Below are 20,075 nucleotides of genomic sequence, written 5' to 3'. Positions count from 1 at the left end.
CTAGAACATTCTGTTACCATGGAATATCCCTGGATCATTCTGTTACCGTGGAATATCCCTAGAACATTCTGTTACCATGGAATATCCCTAGAACATTCTGTTACCATGGAATATCCCTGGATCATTCTGTTACCATGGAATATCCCTGGATCATTCTGTTACAGTGGAATATCCCTAGAACATTCTGTTACCGTGGAATATCCCTAGAACATTCTGTTACCATGGAATATCCCTAGAACATTCTGTTACCATGGAATATCCCTGGATCATTCTGTTACCATGGAATATCCCTGGATCATTATGTTACCGTGGAATATCCCTAGAACATTCTTTTACCATGGAATATCCCTAGAACATTCTGTTACCATGGAATATCCCTAGATCATTAAACTACAAAGCTAGCTAGGGCCATAATGGCGTCTTATAAAACACCAAACGTTCTAATGTATAGAAAGGTGGTCATCACAACCATACAGACCAATGACATTGAAAGGAGTATTAGGGTGATTTATAGGAGTAGTAACACTGTTAAAGTGATCATTATCATGTTAATATTACAGCACATTTTAATGTATGGTTATCATTACTACTGTACATTGAGGCATTTCACTGTATGGTGACCGTATATACATCTAAGTTTAATGATCAGGAATCAGCCACTAGATAAAGAGTGGTCCACTAACAGAATGCCCAGTATTTGGGTAACGCCACTCCATCCCCTTCTCTTCTCTTGATCTGTCAGAGGTGATAAAACTATCTCTGTCGTTTTAATGTGTCTATCAGAGCTAGAACTGTAGATGTGGGAAATATTCAGTTCAACTCTCGGAAGGACAATAGAAGCTGAGATCTATACTTATTCGTTAACAAAATGAATGTATTTCAGAGTGAAGCCTTCATCGGGGTATTTACAGATTGAAGACAAAGTGAAGAAACCGGGACCGAGCAGGTTCTTCGGGTCTCAGCTGAACCAGAGACAGAGACAACAGCTGAACTGAGAGGTCCTTTCCTGTCAGCTCTCACCACAGTCTGTCTCTGGCACATCACATGGATGCCAAGCTAGCAGGGACCACAGAGAAATTACTACCCTGGAGCTGTGGAGCTGAGGCTCCAAATAAACTGGGGCTTTTGTGGTGCCATCCATCTACTCCTCTTCTATCTTCTTCCCTCGAGTCCTCTCCTCCTTCATTCCTTCCTCTCCTCTACTCATTCCTCTTCTCTCCCCTCTGTCTCCACTCTCCTCTCTTCCTCTCCCCTTTGTCTCCACTCTCCTCTCTTCCTCTCCCCTTTGTCTCCACTCTCCTCTCTTCCTCTCCTCTCTTCCTCCCCCCTTTGTCTCCACTCTCCTCCTTCCTCTCCTCTCTTCCTCCCCCCTTTCTCTCCACTCTCCTCTCTTCTCTCCCCTTTGTCTCCACTCTCCTCTCTTCTCTCCCCTTTGTCTCCACTCTCCTTCTTCCTCTCCTCTCTTCTCTCGCCTTTGTCTCCACTCTCCTCCTTCCTCTCCTCTCTTCTCTCCCCTTTGTCTCCACTCTCCTCTCTTCCTCCCCTTTGTCACCACTCTCCTCTCTTCCTCTCCTTCCTCCTCTCCTCTTTTAGTAACAAACTCACATAAAGTATATAAAGTCATTCCAATCGTGTCATGCAGTGTTATATTTAGAAATAGTGAAATAAAAAAAACTGTCTTTATAAAGAGAATTGATATGCCTTGTAAGGGAATACCATTTTAAAGAGTCCCAGCTCTAAACTAGCCCCTCGCTGTCCTACACTGCCATGCGAGAGGAGTGGTCTGGATGGTGTGTGTGTGTGTGTGTGTGTGTGTGTGTGGGTTGGTTGGTTTTCCTATCCTTGTGGGGACCTACAATCTCTAAAAGGACAGTAAAACAAGGAACATTCTCCCTCCTGGGGTCATTTCCCACATCCCCATGAGGACAAAGGCTATTTTAAGTTTAGTGGTTAGGTTCAGGGTTAAAATGTGGGTTAGGTTTAAGGTTGTTGGTTTTGATGAGTAGTGGGGGTGGGTGGATCGAAGCATGTTGTGTCATTTAAGCCGTGATGATGACCCTCCCTCTAGGATGTAACCTTAATCCATTGGGAACAGAGAAATCAGTGTCATTAACAGAAGACTAGATTTTCTCTGTCTCTGTCTCAATTCAATTCAATTAAAGGGGCTTTATTGGCACGGGAAACATGTGTTAACATTGCCAAAGCAAGTGAAGTAGATAATATACAAAAAGTGAAATAAACAATAAAAATTAACAGTAAACATTACACTCAAATTCCATAAGAATAAAGACATTACAGATGTTATATTATGTGTATATACAATGTTGTAACGATGTACAAATGGTTAAAGTACAAAAGGGAAAATAAATAAACATAAATATGGGTTGTATTTACAATGGTGTTTGTTCTTCACTGGTTGCCCTGTTCTTGTGGCAACAGGTCACAAATCTTGCTGCTGTGATGTCACACTGTGGTATTTCACCCAATAGATATGGGAGTTTATCAACATTGGGTTTGTTTTCTAATTCTTTGTGGGTCTGTGTAATCTGAGGGAAATCTCTGTCTCTAATATGGTCATATATTTGGCAGGAGGTTAGGAAGTGCAGCTCAGTTTCCACCTCATTTTGTGGGCAGTGTGCACATAGCCTGTCTTCTCTTGAGAGCTAGGTCTGCCTAAGGCGACCTTTCTCAATAGCAAGGCTATGCTCACTGAAGTCTGTACATAATCAAAGTTTTCCTTAAGTTTGGGTCAGTCACAGTAGTCAGGTATTCTGCCACTGTGTACTCTCTGTTTAGGGTCAAATAGCATTCTAGTTTATTCATTCACTCTATGTGCACACTGCTGTGTGAGCTACATTTCTGAGATACATTTCTTAACCTCCTGCCAAATATATGACCATATTAGAGACACATATTTCCCACAGATCACACAGACCCACAAATAATTTGAAAACAAATCAAGCATTGATTAACTCCCATGTCTATTAGCCAAATATGGCAGTGTGCAATCACAGCAGAAAGATGTTTGGCCTGTTGCCATGAGAAAAGGGAAACCAGTGAAGAACAAACACCATTGTAAATACCTCCCATATTGATGTTTATTTATTTTCCCTTTTGTACTTTAACTACTTGCACATTATTACAACACTCTAGAAAGAGAGAGATTTAACGTAATTTTGTGGGCAGTGGGCACATTGCCTGTCTTCTTTTGAGAGCCAGGTCTGACTATGACGGCCTCTCTCAATAGCAAGGCTATGCTCTCTGAGTCTGTACACTTGTGTATTTGTGGTCCAAGCAAATGTTCCTTTTTTGGAACACCATTATTTTTTGTCTTACTGAGATTTACTGTCAGGGCCCCAGATCTGACAGTATCTCTGCAGAAGATCTAGGTGCTGCTGCAGGCCCTGAAGCACCAGATCATCAGCAAACAGTAGACATTTGACTTCAGATTCTAGGGTGAGGCCGGGTGCTGCAGACTGTTCTAATGCCCTAATGGCTTAAGCTGCATCCCTGTCTCACCCCACGGCCCTGTGGAAAGAAATGTGGGTGTTTTTTTGCCAATTCTAACTGAACACTTGTTGTTTGGGCACTTGGACTTTATAATATTGTATGTTCTTCCCCCAACATCACTTTCCATCAATTTGTATAGCAGATCCTCATGTCAATTTGAGTCAGAAGACTTCGTGAGAAGACTTCACCATTGTTTTGGTTTGTTTGTTTGTCAACGACGGTGTGCAGGGTGAATATGTGGTCTGTCGTACGGTCATTTGGTAAAAAGCCAATTTGACATTTGCTCAGTACATTGTTTTCACTGAGGAAATGTACGAGTCTGCTGTTAATGATAATGCAGAGGATTTTCCCAAGGTTGCTGTTGACGCATATCCCACGGTAGTTATTGGGGTCAAATTTGTCTCCACTTGTGTGGATTGGCGTGATCAGTCCTTGGTTCCAAATATCGGGGAAGATGCCAGGGCTAAGGATGATATTAAAGAGTTTTAGTATTTAAGCCAATTTGGAATTTGTGGTCTGTATATTTTATAATTTCATTTAGGATACCATCAACACCATAGGCCTTTCTGGGTTGGAGGGTTTGTATTTTGTCCTGTAGTTCATTCAAGGTAATTGGATAATCCAGTGGGTTCTGGTAGTCTTTAATAGTTGATTCTAAGATTTGTATTTGATCCTGTATATGTTTTTGCTGTTTGTTCTTTGTTCTTTGTTATAGAGCCAAAAAGATTGGAGAAGTGGTTTATCTATACATCTCCATTTTGGATAGATAACTCTTTGTGTTGCTTCTCTCCTCCTCTCCTCCTCTCTGACCTCCTCTGTTCTCCTAAAACCTCCTCTCCTCCTCTCTGACCTCCTCTGTTCTCCTAAAACCTCCTCTCTGACCTCCTCTGTTCTCCTAAAACCTCCTCTCTGACCTCCTCTGTTCCCCTAAAACCTCCTCTCATCCTCTCTGACCTCCTCTGTTCCCCTAAAACCTCCTCTCCTCCTCTCTGACCTCCTCTGTTCCCCTAATACCTCCTCTCTGACCTCCTCTGTTCTCCTAAAACCTCCTCTCTGACCTCCTCTGTTCTCCTAAAACCTCCTCTCTGACCTCCTCTGTTCTCATAAAACCTCCTCTCCTCCTCTCTGACCTCTGTTCTCCTAAAACCTCCTCTCTGACCTCCTCTGTTCTCCTAAAACCTCCTCTCTGACCTCCTCTGTTCTCCTAAAACCTCCTCTCTGACCTCCTCTGTTCCCCTAAAACCTCCTCTCTGACCTCCTCTGTTCCCCTAAAACCTCCTCTCATCCTCTCTGACCTCCTCTGTTCTCCTAAAACCTCCTCTCCTCCTCTCTGACCTCTTCTGTTCTCCTAAAACCTCCTCTCCTCCTCTCTGACCTCTTCTGTTCTCCTAAAACCTCCTCTCCTCCTCTCTGACCTCCTCTGTTCTCCTAAAACCTCCTCTCCTCCTCTCTGACCTCCTCTGTTCTCCTAAAACCTCCTCTCTGACCTCCTCTGTTCTCATAAAACCTCCTCTCATCCTCTCTAACCTCCTCTGTTCCCCTAAAACCTCCTCTCCTCCTCTCTGACCTCCTCTGTTCTCATAAAACCTCCTCTCATCCTCTCTAACCTCCTCTGTTCTCCTAAAACCTCCTCTCATCCTCTCTGACCTCCTCTGTTCTCATAAAACCTCCTCTCATCCTCTCTGACCTCTTCTGTTCTCCTAAAACCTCCTCTCCTCCTCTCTGACCTCCTCTGTTCTCCTAAAACCTCCTCTCCTCCTCTCTGACCTCCTCTGTTCTCCTAAAACCTCCTCTCTGACCTCCTCTGTTCTCATAAAACCTCCTCTCATCCTCTCTAACCTCCTCTGTTCCCCTAAAACCTCCCCTCCTCCTCTCTGACCTCCTCTGTTCTCATAAAACCTCCTCTCATCCTCTCTAACCTCCTCTGTTCCCCTAAAACCTCCTCTCCTCCTCTCTGACCTCCTCTGTTCTCATAAAACCTCCTCTCATCCTCTCTAACCTCCTCTGTTCCCCTAAAACCTCCTCTCATCCTCTCTGACCTCCTCTGTTCTCCTAATACTTCCTCTCGCTCTCTGAATAACTGATGATGCATACACACACACAAACATTTATACACAGTCACTGACGCACACACACACACACACACACACACACACACACACACACACACACACACACACACACACACACACACACACACAGGTTGGAACAGAGGGCTGTCACAGTGCAGCGCCCCATGTTTAGAATGTATAGTAAGACCACATGGACAGCGTGGAAACACCTCTGTTCCTATACTGATCTAATCTCATTCCCTTTAGCTCAAAAACTACACCATAGGAAAGCTTCTGCCATCATCAGGAGAGCCTGAAGTTCCACAGGAAACAAACCTTTTAATCTTAATTGTAAACACGCTGCTTTTCCTCCCGTTGTGATGGTATGATGAGCTGTGAACTATGAACTATGAGCTCCCTGTGGATTTATGATGCTAAGCGTTAGCAAACAAACAACCCAGGTCAGTGTGTGTGTGTGTGTGTGTGTGTGTGTGTGTGTGTGTGTGTGTGTGTGTGTGTGTGTGTGTGTGTGTGTGTGTGTGTGTGTGTTTACGTGTGTGTGTGTGTTTACATGTGCGTGTGTGTTTACATGTGCGTGTGTGTTTACATGTGTGTGTGTGTGTGTGTGTGTGTGTGTGTGTGTGTTTACGTGTGTGTGTGTGCGTGTGTGCGTGTGTGTGTAGGGCTGCTGCCAACAATAACACCCTCCGCTTCAGTGGCAATAATGCTGGCAATGACCCACATAGCGAGGGGCATACACACACACACACACACAGACACGACACACACACACACACACAGACACGACACACACACACAGACACAGACACGACACACACACACAGACACGACACACAAAGGATTATAAGGTTCAACAGGACATTTTCCTTGGTCATCTCTCCTCTCTCTCATTATCCTGCATTGGGCATTATCATGTCTTGGGTATTATCATGTCTTGGGCATTATCATGCATTGGGTATTATCCTGCATTGGGCATTATCATGTCTTGGGTATTATCATGTCTTGGGCATTATCATGCATTGGGTATTATCCTGCATTGGGCATTATCCTGCATTTGGGCATTATCCTGCATTTGGGCATTATCCTGCATTTGGGCATTATCCTGCATTTGAGCATTGTCCTGCATTTGGGCATTATCCTGCCTTGGGCATTATCATGCCTTGGGTATTATCCTGTCTTGGGCATTATCCTGCATTGGGTATTATACTGTCTTGGCCATTATCATGTCTTGGGCATTATCCTGCATTGGGCATTATCCTGCATTTGGGCATTATTCTGTGTCTGCTCTGTTGACAGTACATTGCTGGGTGTCTGTTCTGTTGACAGTACATTGCTGGGTGTCTGTTCTGTTGGGTGTTTTTTGTAGGTGCCTTTTTTTCTTCAGAATTCAACATGAAACATGAAAACAGAATTCAACATGAAACATGAAAACAGAATTCAACATGAAACATGAAAACAGAATTCAACATGAAACATGAAAACAGAATTCAACATGAAACATTCAAACAGAATTCAACATGAAACATTCAAACAGAATTCAACATGAAACATTAAAACAGAATTCAACATGAAACATTAAAACAGAATTCAACATGTAGCAGCCACTGCCTTGAGGGAAATACACTATGAAGGGACAAAGTAAACCATTTTTTTCTGCCCAACTCCCTGTTAAATCCAAATGTAATTCATACACACAGACCAAGTGAACCACAATGAACCTAAAGGAACGTGTTTTCCATACAATCCCTGGGAACCCTTTATTGAGACAAAACAATGGCAGCAACTGTTCACTTGTATTGAATGTACTTCCACCTTGGATACAAAGCAGTACAATGATGATGATTGTTGTCGGGGGGATTAAACTTTGTGTTGCCATTTAGCACAAGTTCCAACTCCGCAGGGTACCTCGATGACCCTACATTTTAACTCTGGTAACTTTTTGTTCAACTCTGATTTGATTCATCACTATGTCTGTAAAATAACCCCTATACTTCCACTATGTCTACTGGGTGATCATCGTTTCACAATCTGTCAAAAACTAAAACTAAAACCTATCCAAAGAAGCCACATTAAATTAAAACCTATCGGGCAATGACTTCTATAAGGCGTTTGTCAAGGTACATGAACCATGGTGGAACGATTCTATTCTATTGGAACCCACCTATCAGCTTCCAGAGAACCACTCTATTCTATCCACCTATCAGCTTCCAGAGAACCACTCTATTCTATTGGAACCCACCTATCAGCTTCCAGAGAACCACTCTATTCTATCCACCTATCAGCTTCCAGAGAACCACTCTATTCTATTGTAACCCACCTATCAGCTTCCAGAGAACGACTATATTCTACTGTAACCCACCTATCAGCTTCCAGAGAACCACTCTACCTTTTAGTTGAAGGAACTGAACTCCCTCTCACGCAGAACGACATCTTAGTGACATTAAAACCCTCTACCCTCTACATGTACATACTACCTCAATCAGCCTGATTGGCATTATCTTGCCTTGGGCATTATCCTGCCTTGGGCATTATCCTGCTTTGGGCATTATCCTGCTTTGGTACAGTACATTGCTGGGTGTCTCTACATGTGTCTCTCTACATCTCTCTACATGTACATACTACCTCAATCAGTCTGACTAACCGGTGTCCTTATGTAGCCTCGCTACTGTATATAGCCTCGCTACTGTATATAGCCTGTCTTTTTACTGTTGTTTTATTTCTTTACTTACCTATTGTTCACCTAATACCTTTTTTGCACTATTGGTTAAGCATTTCACTGTAAGGTCTACACCTGTTGTATTCGGCGCACGTGAGAAAATAAACTTTTATTTGGAGTGAATTCTCTCTGACAGAAATGCATCTGTGTCATACATCCTGCTTTCCCAAACGGTCTGCAGAGACGGCTATACAGACGAACTGTAGACTGTTTCAAAAGGACAGACAACACTAGATCCTATATGGAACGAGGACAGAACAGCCTTTTAACCATCACACAGAGTGGGTGGTCTGGGGTTGTTCACCTAAAGAAAAGAAGAAAAGCTTTTAGGAAAACCTTTTTTTTCTCTCCTTCACACTTTGTTCACAGTCTGTCGGGACTTTCTGCTCTCTGCCAGATTCATCCAGTCATACAGACATAAACAGAAACGTTGTTAGTCCACACCTGTTGTTTACCAAGCATGTGACAAATACCATTTAAATTGATTTTGATAAATTCCAAGCTTGAAAGTTCAATTTAAGAAACCCATCTCTGTTTTGGCCATTTAGGTCTTGTTGAGTTTCGTCATCCTTCATGCCATCGGTGTTACGGGTGTGTTACGGGTGTGTTACGGGTGTGTTACGGGTGTGTTATGGGTTTGAATTGCGATGGATGAAAAGCCTTGGGCACAGACAGACACACAGGCAAGCAGCCAGGGAGACACGCAGACAGGGAGACAGGCAGGAAGACAGGCAGTAAGACAGGCAGAGAAACAGGAACGCAGGCATGCAGGGAGACAGGCAGTCCTGCAGGGAGACAGGCAGGGAGACAGACAGGCCTGCAGGGAGACAGGCAGGGAGACAGACAGGCCTGCAGGGAGACAGGCAGGGAGACAGACAGGCCTGCAGGGAGACAGGCAGGCCTGCAGGGAGACAGGCAGGGAGACAGACAGGCCTGCAGGGAGACAGACAGGCCTGCAGGGAGACAGGCCTGCAGGGAGACAGACAGGCCTGCAGGGAGACAGGCAGGGAGACAGACAGGCCTGCAGGGAGACAGACAGGCCTGCAGGGAGACAGGCAGGGAGACAGACAGGCCTGCAGGGAGACAGGCAGGGAGACAGACAGGCCTGCAGGGAGACCGGCAAGGCAGGGAGACAGACAGGCCTGCAGGGAGACAGACAGGCATGATAAACTGGGTTTGCTAGTCTTCTCTATGTCATGGTCAAGCTAAGCTTTGTGCATTTGGGGTTGTTACTCTTCAAGTGTTTAGGGTTTGAGAAAGAGGAAAGCGACTAACAGAGAGAGACACACAGTGCTGATTGACATGTAACAAACTTAGCTTCAGATCAGTGGAAGTCTGTGTCTTCTTTGAAGGTTTCTAAAGTTGGGCCGGTCCATCCTGGTAATGACAGGGGCTTAACTGAGCCGGCCCCGTTCTGCTCCCAACATGGTCCTTCCCGCGGGGTGTCACCACCCTGGGCCATACTAGACATGTACTTATTACACGACCAGATCAAAAGCATGCTGAGTTTCCAGTTTTTTTTTTTTTTACTTTCAAACTTGGAATGTAATTCAAATCAAATTGTATTTGTCACATGGTTCGTAAACAACAGGTGTGGACTAATGTTTATGTCTATTTCTGTTGACTTCTTCTCCAAACTGTTCGGGACGCCACATCATCTAGAAGTGAGTCATTCATGTTGAAACTGGCTCACAGCGCACAGCTAATTTGCCACCGTGCACTTTGAGGAATTTCAAACCTTCATTAGAGAATATTCTAGAATTTCAACCTCCATCGTGGGTTCAGGCCATTCTAGTGCCTTGTCATGCTAGCTAGCATAATTGTGTTGCGTTCATGAACTAAACAAAGCCGAGGGAAAAAAAGTGTTTACCAAGTCACAGTGTTTACCAAATCACAGTGTTTACCAAATCACAGTGTTTACCAAGTCACAGTGTCTACCAAGTCACAGTGTCTACCAAGTCACAGTGTCTACCAAGTCACAGTGTTTACCAAGTCACAGTGTCTACCAAGTCACAGTGTCTACCAAGTCACAGTGTCTAGCAAGTCACAGTGTCTACCAAGTCACAGTGTCTACCAAGTCACAGTGTCTACCAAGTCACAGTGTCTACCAAGTCACAGTGTCTACCAAGTCACAGTGTCTACCAAGTCACAGTGTCTAGCAAGTCACAGTGTTTACCAAGTCACAGTGTTTACCAAGTCACAGTGTTTACCAAGTCACAGTGTCTACCAAGTCACAGTGTTTACCAAGTCACAGTGTCTACCAAGTCACAGTGTCTACCAAGTCACAGTGTCTACCAAGTCAGTGTCTGCCAAGTCACAGATTCCGTCTGACAGAGACTCTGCGTGCCTTCCTCCCTGATCTACCTGACTAGTGGAGACGCCTTGCATAGTTTCATGGAGTACCACAACAATACAAAACACTGTCGTAGTAAACACCTCTCTAGCTCCATGCTGCTCACACTTATATACAGTCAGCCCCTAATGATGGGGTCCTGTCTGTCAGGGCAGAGCTGCTGAATCTCTCCGTCATAACAACAAAGGAAACGTTATGGCATCGCATCACGCACACACACACACACACACACACACACACACACACACACACACACACACACACACACACACACACACACACACACACACACACACACACACACACACACACACACGCGTGTATTAGGTAGTTGTGGTGGAATTGTTAGATTACTTGTTAGATATTTTTACATGTTTTAAATGTAACCTCTATTTAACTAGGCAAGTCATATTACTGCACGGTCGGAACTAGAAGCACAAGCATTTCGCTACACTCGCAATAACATTTGCTAAACACGTGTATATGACCAATAAAATTTTATTCGTTTTTGATTTAGTGGAAGAGTATTAGTATTAGCAATAGCAGTAGTATTAGTATTAGCAATAGCATTAGCATGAGTATTAGCAATAGTATTAGCAGTAGCATTAGCATGAGTATTAGCAATAGCATTAGCATGAGTATGAGTATTAGCAATAGTATGAGTATTAGCAATAGCATTAGCATGAGTATTAGCAATAGTATTAGCAGTAGCATTAGCATGAGTATAAGTATTAGTAATAGCAATGTTAATAGTATTAGTATTAGCAATAGCATTAGCATGAGTATTAGCAATAGTATTAGCAATAGCAGTAGTATTAGTATTAGCAATAGTATTAGTATTAGCAATAGCATTAGCATGAGCATTAGCAACAGTATTAGTATTAGCAATAGCATTAGCATGAGTATGAGTATTAGCAATAGTATGAGTATTAGCAATAGCATTAGCATGAGTATTAGCAATAGTATTAGCAGTAGCATTAGCATGAGTATTAGCAATAGCATTAGCATGAGTATGAGTATTAGCAATAGTATGAGTATTAGCAATAGCATTAGCATGAGTATTAGCAATAGTATTAGCAGTAGCATTAGCATGAGTATAAGTATTAGTAATAGCAATATTAATAGTATTAGTATTAGCAATAGCATTAGCATGAGTATTAGCAATAGTATTAGCAATAGCAGTAGCATGAGTATGCGTATTAGTAATAGTAATAGCATTAGTAATAGCAATAGTAATAGTAATATTATTAGTACTATTATTAGTATTAGTAATAGTATTAGTAATAGTAATAGCATTAGTAATAGCAATAGCAATAGTATTAGTAATATTATTAGTACTATTATTAGTATTAGTAATAGTATTACTATTAGACGCATAGAAGATTCAGAGACTGGACCGCTCTCGTATTCTCTATAGTCTCTCTCTTTCTACAACGCCGTGAGCGGTTTAACCCGCAGAGGAACGGAGTGAGGGTGGTTTAACCCGCAGAGGAACGGAGTGAGGGTGGTTTAACCCGCAGAGGAACGGAGTGAGGGTGGTTTAACCCGCAGAGGAACGGAGTGAGGGTGTTTTAACCCGCAGAGGAACGGAGTGAGGGTGGTTTAACCCGCAGAGGAACGGAGTGAGGGCGGTTTAACCCGCAGAGGAACGGAGTGAGGGTGTTTTAACCCGCAGAGGAACGGAGTGAGGGTGGTTTAACCCGCAGAGGAACGGAGTGAGGGTGTTTTAACCCGCAGAGGAACGGAGTGAGGGTGGTTTAACCCGCAGAGGAACGGAGTGAGGGCGGTTTAACCCGCAGAGGAACGGAGTGAGGGTGTTTTAACCCGCAGAGGAACGGAGTGAGGGCGGTTTAACCCACAGAGGAACGGAGTGAGGGCGGTTTAACCCACAGAGGAACGGAGTGAGGGTGTTTTAACCCGCAGAGGAACGGAGTGAGGGTGTTTTAACCCGCAGAGGAACGGAGTGAGGGTGTTTTAACCCGCAGAGGAACGGAGTGAGGGTGTTTTAACCCGCAGAGGAACGGAGTGAGGGCGGTTTAACCCGCAGAGGAACGGAGTGAGGGTGTTTTAACCCGCAGAGGAACGGAGTGAGGGTGGTTTAACCCGCAGAGGAACGGAGTGAGGGTGGTTTAACCCGCAGAGGAACGGAGTGAGGGTGTTTTAACCCGCAGAGGAACGGAGTGAGGGTGGTTTAACCCGCAGAGGAACAGAGTGAGGGTGGTTTAACCCGCAGAGGAACGGAGTGAGGGTGTTTTAACCCGCAGAGGAACGGAGTGAGGGCGGTTTAACCCGCAGAGGAACAGAGTGAGGGTGGTTTAACCCGCAGAGGAACGGAGTGAGGGTGTTTTAACCCGCAGAGGAACAGAGTGAGGGTGGTTTAACCCGCAGAGGAACGGAGTGAGGGTGGTTTAACCCGCAGAGGAACGGAGTGAGGGTGGTTTAACCCGCAGAGGAACGGAGTGAGGGTGTTTTAACCCGCAGAGGAACGGAGTGAGGGTGGTTTAACCCGCAGAGGAACGGAGTGAGGGTGGTTTAACCCGCAGAGGAACGGAGTGAGGGTGGTTTAACCCGCAGAGGAACGGAGTGAGGGTGTTTTAACCCGCAGAGGAACGGAGTGAGGGTGGTTTAACCCGCAGAGGAACGGAGTGAGGGTGTTTTACAAAAGGGATTCACGCTCACTGCTGGCCGGTCGGTCAGAGAGTAGAGGAGGATTTGTTTTAGCACCCTTTGTTTTTCTGTTACAGGGCAGCCCTTCACGTCCTCCTTCTCCTCCTCCCCCACTGGGGGGCCATATGGCCCTAGATTAGTTAAGCCCCATTTCAGCAACGTCCCACTAAAAGAAAAGAAATGAAAACAACGTGGCTGACAGACACATCACACTCTCTTCAATAGGTCTGGCTGCATGAAACATGTGTTTAAATAGGCCTGGCTGCATGAAACATGTGTTTAAATAGGCCTGGCTGCATGAAACATGTGTTTAAATAGGCCTGGCTGCATGAAACATGTGTTTAAATAGGCCTGGCTGCATGAAACATGTGTTTAAATAGGCCTGGCTGCATGAAACATGTGTTTAAATAGGCCTGGCTGCATGAAACATGTGTTTAAATAGGCCTGGCTGCATGAAACATGTGTTTAAATAGGCCTGGCTGCATGAAACATGTGTTTAAATAGGCCTGGCTGCATGAAACATGTGTTTAAATAGGTCTGGCTGCATGAAACATGTGTTTACGAGCTATTTCATCTTTTAAAAAGGCAGAGGGAGAAAAAGGCTGGCCTTGCAGTTGTTCTGTAATATCTTCAGATATAGCGTGTGATTTTAAAACACTTGAAAACACTAAGCGACTCACACATGGGTGGCAGAAAGAGAGAGAGAGAGAGAGAGAGACAGAGAGACAGAGAGACAGAGAGACAGAGAGACAGAGAGACAGAGAGAGAGAGAGAGAGAGAGAGAGAGAGAGAGAGAGAGAGAGAGAGAGAGAGAGAGAGAGAGAGAGGTTGGGCGAGCGAGCAACACATCAATCCATTAACAACAACACTAAAAAACACAGTATTACCCTGCATTCTGGCTGCAGAATGTCAACCTCTACATTGCCTTGCTGAAGCGCTGGTAGAGAAGGGGGAAGGAGAGGAGGATGAGGTGGAGGAGAGAGAAGAGGATAATGAGGGGGAGAGGTAGCGGTGCTGTGTGGTGCTCATTGCCTTGCTGAATCACACCGTCCCACAATAGAAACGCCTCTATACCGCCAGTGTGACCAAACACAGGCGGGAAGGTATTCTCCTTTAGTAGTAATCCTTCTGGACAACCTCAGTCCCACACCTGCTGCCCACCTGTGCCGACAAGTTAAATCTCGATGATGGACGAGAGGAGGAGGATGAGAAGGAAGGTCAGGAGGGAGGAGACCTCTGTCCTACTTCTTCCCACTAGTAAAGTCTTGCTGATGGACGAGAAGAGGAGGAGGAGAGAGGGAAGGCGGGAGGAGACCGAGCAGAGGAGAGAGGAGAGAAGGAAGGCGGGAGGAGACCGAGCAGAGGAGAGAGGAGAGAAGGAAGGCGGGAGGAGACCGAGCAGAGGAGAGAGGAGAGAAGGAAGGCGGGAGGAGACCGAGCAGAGGAGAGAGGAGAGAAGGAAGGCGGGAGGAGACCGAGCAGAGGAGAGAGGAGAGAAGGAAGGCGGGAGGAGACCGAGCAGAGGAGAGAGGAGAGAAGGAAGGCGGGAGGAGACCGAGCAGAGGAGAGAGGAGAGAAGGAAGGCGGGAGGAGACCGAGCAGAGGAGAGAGGAGAGAAGGAAGGCGGGAGGAGACCGAGCAGAGGAGAGAGGAGAGAAGGAAGGCGGGAGGAGACCGAGCAGAGGAGAGAGGAGAGAAGGAAGGCGGGAGGAGACCGAGCAGAGGAGAGAGGAGAGAAGGAAGGCGGGAGGAGACCGAGCAGAGGAGAGAGGAGAGAAGGAAGGCGGGAGGAGACCGAGCAGAGGAGAGAGGAGAGAAGGAAGGCGGGAGGAGACCGAGCAGAGGAGAGAGGAGAGAAGGAAGGCGGGAGGAGACCGAGCAGAGGAGAGAGGAGAGAAGGAAGGCGGGAGGAGACCGAGCAGAGGAGAGAGGAGAGAAGGAAGGCGGGAGGAGACCGAGCAGAGGAGAGAGGAGAGAAGGAAGGCGGGAGGAGACCGAGCAGAGGAGAGAGGAGAGACAGGGCATGTGCTACCCAGCAGGAGAGTGACTTCCTGGAACGCAGCCAGACGACCAGCGGAACAAAGACCGTGTCTAGTCTAACAGGCATGTCCATAAATAACTAGCTCTCTCAGCTCACCGCACCGTTTGTACGAGCAGAGGGGTTTCCACGCTGGACATGTGGTCTTACTATACATTCTAAACATGGGGCGTTGCACTGTGGCAGCCCTCGGGTTCCAACCTCTGTGTGTGTGTGTGTGTGTGTGTGTGTGTGTGTGTGTGTGTGTGTGTGTGTGTGTGTGTGTGTGTGTGTGTGTGTGTGTGTGTGTGTGTGTGTGTGTGTGTGAATTGTATGTCCTCACAAGGTTAGCTGTACAAGACTGTGTGTGTGTGTGTGTGTGTGTGTGTGTGTGTGTGTGTGTGTGTGTGTGTGTGTGTGTGTGTGTGTGTGTGTGTGTGTGTGTGTGTGTGTGTGTGTGTCCGAGCAGTTGTGATAAAGCACAAGGTGTACAGTTGAAGTGTTTTAGGTCAGTTAGAATCACCACTTTATTTTAAGAATGTGAAATGTCAGAATAATAGTAGAGAGAATGATTTATTTCAGCTTTTATTTCTTTCATCACATTCCCAGTAGGTCAGAAGTTTACATACACTCAATTAGTATTTGGTAGCATTGCCTTGAAATTGTTTAACTTGGGTCAAACGTTTCGGGTAGCCTTCCACAAGCTTCCCACAATAAGTTAGGTACATTTTGGCCCATTCCTCCTGGCAGAGCTGGTGTAACTGAGTCAGATTTTTAGGCCTCCTTGCTCGCACACGCTTTTTCAGTTCTGACTTGACTGGCCTGCACAGGGCCCTGACCTCAACCCCATAGAACACATTTGGGATGAATTGGAATGACAACTGTGAGCCAGGCCTAATCACCCAACATCAGTGTCCGACCTCACTAATGCTCTTGTGGCTGAATGGAAGCAAGTCCCTGCAGCAATGTTCCAACATCTAGTGGAAAGCCTTTCCAGAAGAGTGGAGGCTGTTATAGCAGCAATGTTCCAACATCTAGTGGAAAGCCTTCCCAGAAGAGTGGAGGCTGTTATGGCAGCAAAGTGGGAACCAACTCCATATTAATGCCCATGATTTTGGAATGAGATGTTCGACGTGAAGGTGTTCACATGCATTTCATGACCAAATGTATGTTCAAGTGTCTTTTCGGAATAAACACCTAATTTATTTTACCTCAATAGCTGCAGAATTTTTTGTCAACAATAACTCAATTTTCAATTTTTGACATGCAAAACGTCCCATTGGGAACCTAATGCTAAGGTATCAGAGGTCAGTAGAGCATTGTCATTGAGGTAGAGAAGGTTGTGTGTGTATTTTATACATATATTTATATATTTGATAAATACATTTTCCCAATATATTGAAATATATTTATATTTTATTGAAATATATCCTTACGGGCAGAATGTTTAAAAAAAAACGTTCAGTTTTACTGGTCAGGAAACGTGTGGCTGTCACGATCGTCTTTAGGTGAAAGAGTGGACCAAGGCGCAGCGTGATATGAATACATCTTCTTTTAATATAACGAAGACGAAAACTGAAGAACACTGACAAACTAATACAAAAACAACAAACGATCGTGAAGCTATACAAACTACGTGCACACATACAACATAGACATAGACAAAACAAAGGAAATAAGGTCAGGAACGTGACGGTGGCTTTGTTCCCACAACCAATGTGAAACCAAAAACATACGTTCCCACAACCAATGTGAAACCAAAAACATACGTTCCCACAACCAATGTGAAACCAAAAACATACGTTCCCATAACTTCCAGGGAAGCAAATCAGCTAGCTGGGTTAGGTCCCGTCTAGCTGTGTCTGTCTGTCTGTCTGTCAGTCAGTCAGTCAGTCAGTCAGTCAGTCAGTCAGTCAGTCTGTCAGTCTGTCAGTCTGTCAGTCTGTTCGTCTACAGTACCTGGCTACCTATCTGTCTGTCCGCCTGCCCATCTGCTTGACTACATGATGGGTGGAGTTAGTTATGTAGGTATGACTGCTTAATTCTGCACCACATGTCTGGGGCTAATGCCCGGCTTGGACAGTCTGATCCATGGACGTCTCAGTCCTCTCCTATTCCAGACTGATCCATGGACGTCTCAGTCCTCTCCTATTCCAGACTGATCCATGGACGTCTCAGTCCTCTCCTATTCCAGTCTGATCCATGGACGTCTCAGTCCTCTCCTATTCCAGTCTGATCCATGGACGTCTCAGTCCTCTCCTATTCCAGTCTGATCCATGGACGTCTCAGTCCTCTCCTATTCCAGACTGATCCATGGACGTCTCAGTCCTCTCCTATTCCAGACTGATCCATGGACGTCTCAGTCCTCTTCCATTCTAGACTGATCCATGGACGTCTCAGTCCTCTCCTATTCCAGACTGATCCATGGACGTCTCAGTCCTCTCCCATTCCAGACTGATCCATGGACGTCTCAGTCCTCTTCCATTCTAGACTGATCCATGGACGTCTCAGTCCTCTTCCATTCTAGACTGATCCATGGACGTCTCAGTCCTCTCCTATTCCAGAGTGATCCATGGACGTCTCAGTCCTCTTCCATTCTAGACTGATCCATGGACGTCTCAGTCCTCTCCTATTCCAGACTGATCCATGGACGTCTCAGTCCTCTTCCATTCTAGACTGATCCATGGACGTCTCAGTCCTCTCCTATTCCAGACTGATCCATGGACGTCTCAGTCCTCTCCCATTCCAGACTGATCCATGGACGTCTCAGTCCTCTCCTATTCCAGTCTGATCCATGGACGTCTCAGTCCTCTCCTATTCCAGTCTGATCCATGGACGTCTCAGTCCTCTCCTATTCCAGACTGATCCATGGACGTCTCAGTCCTCTCCTATTCCAGACTGATCCATGGACGTCTCAGTCCTCTCCTATTCCAGTCTGATCCATGGACGTCTCAGTCCTCTCCTATTCCAGACTGATCCATGGACGTCTCAGTCCTCTTCCATTCTAGACTGATCCATGGACGTCTCAGTCCTCTCCTATTCCAGTCTGATCCATGGACGTCTCAGTCCTCTCCTATTCCAGTCTGATCCATGGACGTCTCAGTCCTCTCCTATTCCAGTCTGATCCATGGACGTCTCAGTCCTCTTCCATTCTAGACTGATCCATGGACGTCTCAGTCCTCTCCTATTCCAGACTGATCCATGGACGTCTCAGTCCTCTCCTATTCCAGACTGATCCATGGACGTCTCAGTCCTCTCCTATTCCAGACTGATCCATGGACGTCTCAGTCCTCTCCTATTCCAGTCTGATCCATGGACGTCTCAGTCCTCTCCTATTCCAGACTGATCCATGGACGTCTCAGTCCTCTCCTATTCCAGTCTGATCCATGGACGTCTCAGTCCTCTCCTATTCCAGTCTGATCCATGGACGTCTCAGTCCTCTCCTATTCCAGACTGATCCATGGACGTCTCAGTCCTCTCCTATTCCAGTCTGATCCATGGACGTCTCAGTCCTCTCCTATTCCAGTCTGATCCATGGACGTCTCAGTCCTCTCCTATTCCAGACTGATCCATGGACGTCTCAGTCCTCTCCTTCTCAGTTCAGGATGTTGAGGACCAGAGAGCTTTGAAAACAAAGTGCACTCAGCTCTGGAATTTTTCAAGCTTGGCGAGACGCAATGCATCCCAGTTTGAGTTTCTATATTAATTAAAGACCAGGAGAATCACTTCCTGACTCTATTCCAGCTAGAGAGTCCATAGAAAAGCTTATCATACAGCTAGACTAGAAAAGCTTATCATACAGCTAGACTAGAAAAGCTTATCATACAGCTAGGAAAGAAAAGCTTATCATACAGCTAGACTAGAAAAGCTTATCATACAGCTAGACTAGAAAAGCTTATCATACAGCTAGGATAGAAAAGCTTATCATACAGTTAACATAGAAAAGCTTATCATATGGCTAGCATAGAAAAGCTTATCATACAGCTAGGATAGAAAAGCTTATCATAAGAGCAGTGGGGTGAGTGAGTAATCTCGGCACCCACAACCAAATATTGCGTGCTGGCCTGGACAGCTAACATTTCAATGTTTCATCTGTCACAAGAGACTAAGAAGTAATTCTCCATTACAATTCACTTAGTTGATCGACAACTGCAGGGTGCATGCTTAAAAGTGATTAGGCCCCATGTTATAAGATTAAGCTCCCGCTGCACCAAGAACAAATCAAATCAAAATCAAATGTAATTTGCTTGGTAAACAACGGGTGTAGACTAACAGGGAAATGCTTGTTAAACAACAGGTGTTGATTAACTGGGAAATGCTTGGTAAACAACAGGTGTAGACTAACAGGGAAATGCATGGTAAACAACAGGTGTTGATTAACTGGGAAATGCTTGGTAAACAACGGGTGTAGACTAACAGGGAAATGCTTGGTAAACAACAGGTGTTGATTAACTGGGAAATGCTTGGTAAACAACAGGTGTAGACTAACAGGGAAATGCTTGGTAAACAACAGGTGTAGACTAACAGGGAAATGATTGGTAAACAACAGGTGTAGACTAACAGGGAAATGCTTGGTAAACAACAGGTGTAGACTAACAGGGAAATGCTTGGTAAACAACAGGTGTAGACTAACAGGGAAATGCTTTCCTAAACAACAGGTGTAGACTAACAGTGAAATGCTTGGTAAACAACAGGTGTAGACTAACAGGGAAATGCTTTCCTAAACAACAGGGGCCTGTT

At 45.3% G+C, this 20,075-nt stretch overlaps 1 protein-coding gene across 1 annotated transcript in view; it reads right to left on the bottom strand.

Annotated features, from left to right (window-relative positions):
* Positions 1-20,075, bottom strand: part of LOC139545991 (PDZ domain-containing protein 2-like) — a 226,287-nt gene that overhangs the window by 188,270 nt on the left and 17,942 nt on the right. The gene's annotated exons all lie outside the window — the stretch shown is intronic.

The sequence above is a fragment of the Salvelinus alpinus genome, chromosome 19, assembly GCF_045679555.1.
Source record: "Salvelinus alpinus chromosome 19, SLU_Salpinus.1, whole genome shotgun sequence".
Taxonomy (NCBI): Eukaryota; Metazoa; Chordata; class Actinopteri; order Salmoniformes; family Salmonidae; genus Salvelinus; species Salvelinus alpinus.
This window is presented reverse-complemented; position numbering and strand designations above follow the sequence as displayed.